Below are 7,500 nucleotides of genomic sequence, written 5' to 3' on the forward strand. Positions count from 1 at the left end.
GCATGTCGAACCAACAGCAATGCTATGTGTACAAGGGCCATCAAGTATGTATGTGTGCATCCGTGTGTGTGTGTGTGTGTGTGTGTGTGTGTGAGAGAGAGAGAGAGAGTGAGTGAGTGAGAGCGAGAGAGAGAGAGACGAATGGAGAGGATGGAGAGGAAAGTGTGCGTGTGTGTGTGTGTGTGTGCATGTGTGTGTGGTTCCCACTGCCAAAAGCTCAGCTTCAGCACTGCTGAAACATCACCAGGCTGAGAGGGCTGTGACACGGGCCCAGCTGATCTAATGGGTTAATGTATTAATTTCTCGCCCACTCTCCTCAAAAACATAAATCAAGCACAGCAAAATACCAGCCTGTGTTTTGACTGGTCCAATCCTCTTTGACCTCTGCCAATTTTTATCTCATTTTGGCTTAACTTTGTAGATCAGACTTTAATTTTGAAGCGGCTCTCCTGGACAGTGATGAATAGGGTACATCAAGGAGGGCTTAAATTACCCTCTCCCTGGTGGCAACAGATCGGGAGGTGCTGGTGTGTGTGTGTGTGTGTGTGTGTGTGTATGTGTGTGTGTGTGTGTGTAGTGTGTGGTGGGGTGTGGTGTATGTGTGTGTGTATGTGTGTGTGTGTGGCGGAGGGGTGCTCTGTGACCTAGTAACAGACAGCGAAAGAGGGCTGGTCAGCATTTGCCCTCTCAACCCTGCAAGCTAGCACACCCAAAGCGGGAGGGTGTCAGGAGACACACACACACACACACACACACACACACAAATAAATAAATAAATAAGTAAGTAAGTAAGTAGATAAATAAATAAATAAAATAATACGAAATACAAAGAAAAAAACACTCCCTGCCACTTCCGGCAGATCTGTGTATGTGATAGTATTAACATTACATGTTGGATAGAGACACTCAGGAAACTTTGAGAGACAATTTTCAAGTACTTCACTCCTTGCCTAATTATGAATAACTCAGAGCATGCAGCGTAGACTGAAGGTTTCAGCACTACGGTCACTCACACTGAATGTTCATTGTGCTATATTTTTCTAAAGAAGAAATTGTAAAGAAGAAAATTGATAAGAAAGAAAGAAAGGAAGACAGGAAGGAAAGAAGAAAATATAACAGTGATAAATCCTGGACAGCTTTCATGATATGGGGAGTATCTCTTAATTTTCAGTTTTTAAGCTTTTCATTGAACATTTTCATTTGATAGATTCTTTCCTTTTTCCTGTTACAAACTCTGGGAACTCTAGGACAAAACAAATCATTATAGATTTGAGGGCCATTAGCAATGGTTACCTTTTTGTTTTTAAAGGTGACCAAATACACCCCCTCCATCGCCCCCCCGAAAAGCGCACTTGTGCCATGCCTCTCTCTAGTCTAGAACAAGTGCTGCTGTGAAGATACGAGCATCCGGCGAGCGTATCATCTTCGCCACTGCACTCACCGTCAGCCGAGCCTGGAGTCTAGCCCTCCACCATAGTTGGTTTGTTCATTCATTCGTTTTAAACTCGGCTTCAATTCATTGCATTTCCCCTGTTTAGACATTTCCCACAGGCGGAACATACAGACACATGAACACCTCTACTCGAAACCACAAAGCTGCTTTGGCACCTCGGCGTAGCACGGTTCGGTCGCTATCATATGACCTAACCGACCCCGGCGGTACGCAGCTGACTCCTCAGCCAACACGGGAGTCTATTGCACATATTCCCTAGAGAAGCGATGGTCACAGCAGCGGCAATTATTAACCTTTATGCGCAAGAGATGCTATCTCAAACAGCGGGTTACGGGAGCTTTATGTAAGCCTCTGGTGTGTGGTTATATGCCAGTGATGGGTTGGCACGCTCTCAGCTGCGCGCTACTAGAGATGCTCTACTACCTCCTTCTTCAACTAATTACTGTGCTGCTTCTCATGCGACTAGCCAGGGAATATCGATTACATCGAACTGCGCTCTGTTACACAAAAATGCAGCAATATGTTTGTTTGATGAAAGGGTAAATAGCCAACAAGAGCCTCACCGGTAATAACTCCTGCACTTCCTCCTTAGTTGTAAGTGCATTCTGGAATAGTTTTGGCATGAGGACTGTACTTTTTTTTCATCTGAGAAGGATGCTGAACAACTTGATCGATGGATATTAGGTCCTGGGGCCTCTGATATTTCTGATACTGCCTGACTTGTGCTGGTATAAACTTTTTGTTAAAGACGAGTTTGAAGAGGAAAAAAGAAAAAGATAAAACTCGAATTTATGACATTATTGTAGCCTATGGCTTCAGTTGCTTTTTAGTTATTAGCGAGAGTGCATGCATTTTAACATGGTGAAATGAGTAAAAGTATAGCCTAATATTTTATGCGATTAACTTCAGTCGATTTGGTCATTTCAAGATGATGTTCCGTCACAGAGCACCGATTACTGTACAAATAACTCCGTTAATAACATGCATACGTTTTATAGATCTCACAAATATGTATTGTCTTCCGCATAGATGGACTCATTGATGCTAGTAATGAAATATTTGTGATGTAATGTCCCAGCAGTTTTTCATTCGATTACACGGAAAGTTGTAATACTCAAAAAGACCAAATAATTGCCATTATTGCAAGAAGCATCATTTTCGGTATTAGTAAGATTTAATTTCAAAAGTTCGATTACACATTTGACAAAGAAGCATAAACAGACATTTTATATCAGTCTTCCGTTGATATGAAATACAAATAGGTTACCATGTCAAGATTTAAGTCAAAGCAAAAAAGTGCTGTTGGCAAAGTTTTTTAAAAATAAATATATATTCCAGGGACTTGAAAGCAGTCTCAAATATTTTGAGTAAGCGACACCTATACTTAAACTATCCATTTAAGGTGTAACCTTTGAAATTCGTCTGTATTTATTACAGTCATTCATGACACGTTTTTTTTCAAATGCCTCTTTAAGCCAGGAATTATATATTTCTGAAAAAAATATAGGCCTATATATTTTTACTGTCTAGCAGGACTTAAGGTATACGCGTAGTCATATTCAATTAGAAATGTATGACTGTTGCCTATAGTTAAAAAGTAAACATTACATACAAGAAATACCCCATCATTAGCTTGCCTGTTGTACTTACCTGCAAAACATTCATAATCAACAACATCCAAGCCTTATCGGACGTGGATCTAAAAATCTGTCTGATTTCGGGACTGTAGGCAAAGTTTCTCACACTGCAGTGCACTAAGAACAATGAAAACAGTCTATTCTTTATAGCAAGGTAGCCTAAGTATGATGACAACTTAACTGTACAATCTAAATCTGTACGCAATTAAACGTTGTAGTCTAGACATATCATGGTTAGCTCGTAGCCCATCACAAAGCTTCTATTTGAGAGTAAAGAACCATTCTTGCTTAGATTTAACTGGTCTGAAAGTTATTTTTAAATAAGATAGAGCCATAGGGGTCCACCATAGAAGAGCTAAATGAAATGCACACCTCTCCTTAAATTAAATACATACTTCAGTCTAGCCTATATAGGAGATGCTTCAACGAGAAGACCTCTTGTGACTATTTGTGTGCCAAAATACAACATGGACTGGTTAGAAAATATTGTCTTTGGTGAATATTTTATTGAATGGATAAAGGTGACTAATATTCAGTTTTGAGATTTTGGACTGCAACAAAAACTTTACAACAAAACTATTTTGACAAAAGAAACCAGTTCAACCCGTGATACTTGTGTAATTTCTGATACAAATACACGTATGTGTAGCCTATACAGTTACAAAGTGAGCTGCGGAGGTGAGATGGTGCGGAGGTGAGCAACCAAGCAAGGTGTGGAAATGCAACCTATTCCACCATCGTTAAATAGCCTTTGGTTACATCGAGACATGTTCAAATAACTAAACACTTAAAGTCAGTTTAAAACACTAGCAGGAGTTAAAGAAGTTGTAGGCCTACGCATACGTTATGATCAAAATGTCTGCTGCCAAATCAAGCCGGAGAGGTGAGTATGGAAGGGATAGGGGAGATCAGAAGTGGGTAGTGCGCAAAGAATGCGCTCTCTTCGTGCACTCGCTCGTTTTCGAGAGAGAAATTATATTTCTTTCTCATGATGAAAAGAGCTTCGTCCTTTGACAGGAACGCTAAAGTAACAATACCAAGTTATCATGAGGCAACTAAAAGTCGTTCAAACAATGCATGCACAAGTAATTAAAGGTAGGCTGTGATGTGTACAGTGATGTCATTTTTTTTACTCTTAAGCCTCAAATCCATACAACATAAAATTCATACAGCAGCCACCATTTTGGTCAATTTCAACGTCATTGTTGAAAAGCAGATACCACAACATCAGCTACTCAAAAGTTTTGAGGCTACAGGCTACAGTTTGATCAATGCATATAACAATGCAAGGTACAAGGTATGATAATGCAGTGCATTATTTTTTCTTATTCCATTTTTAAGTCCCTCCAAAAGAGACTGAACTTTATATTGCACAAAAACTGACGTCACTTGAAGTTCATCAACCCTCTCCATTTACAGACAGACACATAACATGACACACTAGTGCTAACACAGAATAGAACCCACTGGGAACGATGATGAATGTGTATGCTACATTTTAATATAGAGTATTTGGTTAGGTTAAATGGTTATAAACAGAGTACGACTAAGAATAAGACGTTCTTATGGAATACATATAAACATCATGATTTAGGCCTCATCGCCCAGTTAAAAGGCAAAGGCCTATTTTAAACATTACAGATACATATGATAGTGAAATGTTGAAATCTAGACCGTGAATGATACCGTGATTCCTACTTTGCTCAGGCAATGCAGTAGCCTACACACACTATCTCTCTCTCTCACACACACACACACACACACACACACACACACACAAATAAAGAGAGAGAGAGCGAGAGAGAGAACACACACACACACACACACACACACACACACACACACACACACACACACACACACACACACACACACACACACACACACACACACACACACACACACGGGCGCGCGCGCATACACCGCTATTTTAAGATGCCATAGTCAACTTCATTATTCTGTATTCTTTTCTTCAATGCCAAGGCAGCGTTATCAGCAACGTTAGGTAGACACAGGAGGTCAATATTCATTGTTTTTTTCCACTCAGAAAATTCCAAGTACATAATTTAAATTCTGATTTTATATTTCAAAAGCATTCTAGTAAATCCCGTGTGGAGAATATTCCAGTTGTCCGTATAGGTTTGCATGTTGCATTTGCTGTTCTTCGTGGATGCCAGTGCGAGGTGGATAACAAAAGTAACACGAAATAATCAGGCTGTTCGTCCTCACAGTCAGACTACATACTTCAGTTGAGCACCAGTACTTTCATTACAGAACTTGTAGCCTCTTCACTGGTGCGCCATGACATGCTTTTGAGATTTTATTTTCCAGAAGAAAACCAATGCACACTTTTACTGACAGCCTAATGTGTTTCTTTAAACACACGACATGTTACCTTAAATTTACTTCATCAGGATATGCATGATTGAAGTGTTCAACCCCTATTTCAAATAAAGCCTAATATGCCTTAACAAAGTGGCCTTTTGTCAAAGACAACTTCGCCTTTCATGTACGTGTAGTAATCAAAGCACTTACTGACAAGCTTAAATACAATATATTTGTGGTACCATACAATTTCTTCACGACCTCTTGACTTATTTGAAATTTTAGAATGGAATGTCATAGGAATAAACCAGGTCTGAAAAACTTTGAATAAGGTTTGAAACTGTTTACATGTATGACGATTCTGTTTCAAACGAGATCGCGCTCTGTAGAGCTATGCAACCTGACTCCGGGGGAAAACGTTGTTTTTTATTTAAATTTGTTTCAAAACGTTGCTTTAGCGATAGACAATCGGCGGTATTTAGTTTCTCTTAACCTATTTGGAATATATTGCTTGCAAGATAACAGTGCGTTTCCATGCAATACACTGAGCTCTCGTAGCTGTGCTGAGGCAAGTTGACCAGCATTGTAGCGACTCCGCACGGAGACGTGCTGCCTGTACTGTCTGAGAGGGTATTGTCGTTGCAAATGTGCGGCGTATGACACTGATGGATGCGCCAATGGTTAGACGGACAGATGCTTGGGCGGATCTAACGGCATGCAGTGCAGTAACAGCACACGACGCGAGATTGGGCAAAAACATCCCGATTCGGTGAAAGACTGGTCTTTTTCGTCCCCCCGCAAGCTTGGCGCACGGAGAGATTTTGATGCCATCGAGCGAGTCCCCTGTTCCTCACAGGGCTCGATACTGTTCCCTCTGCAGTTACATATTCTTGACTATTGACTTGATACGAGAGGCCTTGCAACATGGCAATGACACGGACTTGAACACAATCGGCAAGAAGAAACAGTTTTTTCTCAACTCACCATTCGCTTGTTTTCGAGACAATAACTCGCACTTTCCGACCGCTTCCTCTGCTTTTCCAACGGAGAGAGGACAATCGCATTCTCATCCTACAGATGATCTGAAAAAAAAAATAAAAAAATCCGGACAACTTACCTACCTTGACATTCTAAAAAAGTATTCAGATCGACGTTACTCACTGTAACTTTTCTGCGTTAAACCAGATTATATTTATTTAGCCTAACACAGAAGTAACGGCTACTTGTGATGACCCCGACTATTAAAGAACTGGAATATTTTGATCACTTTCACCTTACCGTTTAAAAAACACTGTTCCTTTCCATTCTGTATTAACCGAAACAAGGAAAACGTTTGATACGGAATTTGTGACTGACTTTTGAAACGAAGAAGGCATCTTGGAGCTAAGAAGTCGTGTGTGATTCGCTCTTGCTGTTTTTAAATACCTGCTATCAACCACACAAAGAAGGGGAAAAGTGCCATTAGCGGCCAAGAAAGTGTTTGGCAATAGCTACTGATCCATGCTCTCACAGCAGCTGAAGCACAGCAAGAGTCCATCCCCTCCTTCTGATGTACATTATTACAACAAGGGATACCCAATCAAGCACGTATCTCATCGATTCCCACCGCTCTCACTGGATTTTGAACGCGCTTGGACAAAATAGCCGAGCGAGCCAGCCAGCGTGCGGACGACAAGTGTGGTTATTTCTCCATACGGCTACAGCTTTTCCATTATTTCCCATTATAACCAAGACGGACATTTGAAAGGCGATAGGGACTTTGACTCTTGGATTTTCATACGATGGTATCAGTAACACACTGAGGTTGTCCTGCTGTTTTTTTTTTCTTCTTTTCAAATTGCGTGCGGTTTCTGAGATCGGATTCCTGATGGATAACGTACTCAATCAACCGATCGAGTAAGTATTCATTTAGAAAGCATAACGTTTCCTTTGTGGACCATTTTTTCAAAAGTAAAGTGTTTTCTGTATGTCATATATCTAGGCTATCTCACAAGTAGGGTTGCTACCTTCATGCATCTCCCATATAGCCTTCATAGGAGTTTATTTTTCTTTGATGCTTGCATGTATATTTCAAGTGTCAATCAT

The 7,500-nt window shown here is 40.4% G+C and overlaps 1 protein-coding gene and 1 long non-coding RNA gene across 2 annotated transcripts in view; one reads left to right on the forward strand and one right to left on the reverse strand.

Annotated features, from left to right (window-relative positions):
• Window positions 1-6,767, reverse strand: part of LOC134095964 (uncharacterized) — a 24,793-nt gene extending 18,026 nt beyond the window's left edge. The window contains exons 1-2 of the long non-coding RNA XR_009940659.1: window positions 6,694-6,767; window positions 6,400-6,497 (exon numbers count right to left, since the gene is read on the reverse strand). This is a non-coding gene — a long non-coding RNA (uncharacterized LOC134095964). The remainder of the gene's footprint in view (window positions 1-6,399; window positions 6,498-6,693) is intronic.
• A 376-nt stretch (window positions 6,768-7,143) lies between these two features.
• tshz3b (teashirt zinc finger homeobox 3b) overlaps window positions 7,144-7,500 on the forward strand; it is a 41,587-nt gene continuing 41,230 nt past the window's right edge. Inside the window, exon 1 of the mRNA XM_062549682.1 lies at window positions 7,144-7,311. The gene's annotated coding sequence lies outside the window, so the exon portion shown is untranslated. The remainder of the gene's footprint in view (window positions 7,312-7,500) is intronic.

This window comes from Sardina pilchardus, chromosome 11, assembly GCF_963854185.1.
Source record: "Sardina pilchardus chromosome 11, fSarPil1.1, whole genome shotgun sequence".
Taxonomy (NCBI): domain Eukaryota; kingdom Metazoa; phylum Chordata; class Actinopteri; order Clupeiformes; family Clupeidae; genus Sardina; species Sardina pilchardus.